Source organism: Corticium candelabrum, chromosome 2 (genome assembly GCF_963422355.1).
Source record: "Corticium candelabrum chromosome 2, ooCorCand1.1, whole genome shotgun sequence".
NCBI lineage: Eukaryota > Metazoa > Porifera > Homoscleromorpha > Homosclerophorida > Plakinidae > Corticium > Corticium candelabrum.
In genome coordinates, this window is record NC_085086.1 from 5727388 (window position 1) to 5729211 (window position 1824).

At 42.2% G+C, this 1824-nt stretch overlaps 1 long non-coding RNA gene across 1 annotated transcript; it reads right to left on the bottom strand.

The window, feature by feature from the left end:
• Window positions 1–810: 810 nt before the first annotated feature.
• On the bottom strand, window positions 811–1568 carry LOC134176615 (uncharacterized). Its single transcript, XR_009969301.1, has 3 exons — window positions 1489–1568; window positions 1223–1288; window positions 811–1148 (listed from the first exon to the last, which is right to left on the bottom strand). It is a non-coding gene; the product is annotated as an uncharacterized LOC134176615 (long non-coding RNA).
• Between the last annotated feature and the right edge of the window lie 256 nt (window positions 1569–1824).

A 1824-nucleotide genomic window follows, 5' to 3' on the forward strand; every position in this document is an offset into this window, starting at 1 on the left:
ACATGATTAACGCTGACCGAAAGCGGCAGTACCAGACCAGACGTAGTTGTAATGGAAGCGCATCCGGGGCGCATCCGGGGCGAGAATAACAGACAGATATAGCGTGCCGTTTCTGCCAAATCAAGTGTCTAGTGTTTATTGCTCATCGTAGAAAAGTTTGTAGTGACATTTGGACGTGGTCTAAGAGAGCCGTTTTTGTCAAAACAAGTGCCTATAGTACTGACTTTTGGTTCTAGAGTTACATCTCATAGTAAGTGTTGGGTTCTAGAATTACGTCGTAGCAAGTGCATAGTTACGTTTTTTTCTAGAGTTATAGCGTTAATAGTGCGTCGTCATAGACATGACTATGTAACTCGATCTAAAAGAAAGCAATGCATGGTTACTACACTGTACTGTCCGTTTCAGAATTGCAGTTCTCCGGTAGTCTGGAGAGTGGCTACTAACCCTAAAGCGTGACCACAGAGAAAGCCTTGGTCTCAACAAGAGGTCAAATATCCACATCCAACCAGGAGTTCACCATCCACAAATTAGTGTCTCAGTAGTGTTTTCTCGAGAGCTTTACTTTGAGTTACAACTGACAGCGCGAGAACAGCTTGCAAAGCTGATAACTGTTGAGGTAGAAAGAGGCCATGGTATGTTACGTTAGACTTTGGCATCTAGCACGCTCCGCCCAGCCCCTCCCAAAATCTCATTATTTACCAGGAACTGACTCTCCTTACAGTAGCATAACATATGCCCAGCTAATTGGAAACCACAACAATGACAACCGGAAGACAGAGAGCGTTACACAGTCTGTTTGCGTAGTCTGTGCGACCTTTCTTTAGCAAGCTAAGTTGAAAATTCAGAGGACTGAAACGCACTGTAGAACCAACAGTTACTAAGTACTTGCTATGATGTATAACTCTATAACCAAACATCAATAGGCACTTGCTACAATGCAAATTTAGAACCAAACGTCATTACACACTGTTTTGACAGAAACAGCTAACCTAGACTAAACGTCACTATGCACTTGTACGATGAGTAATAGTCGCTATAGTCACTTGTTTCGGCAGAAACGACACGCCATAGAGGGCAAACATGTATTCATGTGCATGTTTTCCTTATGCATATACATATACCTTCAGAGTCGCTTGCAATTCAGAAACCTTCAACGAAAAACGCACTCTTAGTCGCAGAATAGACTCGTACAACACGTTTGCAACAGTTTCTTTGCTTTTACCGTTCGGAAGAGCGTGTTTATGAGACAGGCTTCGTTGTCTGCTTCCGTGTTTTTGAGAAACAGCAGCTACAACAGAGACATCGCAATAATTAATCGTACGCAGGTTGCTAACATGCATGACGCCCGCCTAGCACCACAAGCAAAAGGAAAAGGCAACCACAATCAGACATTTACTAGCTACTGAGGCCTTGCTGCTGCGAGTCTAATGTCTTTGTGCACTCTGTGTAGTAGACTAATTACTAAAAGCTGAACAGTCTCAGACCTACTTTAGAAATAGACAGAATGACGAAGAGAAAGACAGTCTTCATTACGAAAGCTCTTTCAACAGACCCCGTACGCTTTGTTCGAAGTGGAACAAGTGAATGACCACATCCGCTTCTGGTGTAGATATGCTATTTAGATATATAGATCAGTTGGTTAGACAATCTTCCAATAAAGTGTGTACATCCAGGTTTGCAAGTTGAAGTCACAATGATGTCGAGCTATGCTTACATATTCGTCAAAGTTACACTATACATCTACAATAGAGTTGATTATACAATAGAGTATACTCAACGGACGTAGTTAGCAAGTTGATATCTGTCCCAATGTTTCGCTACCAA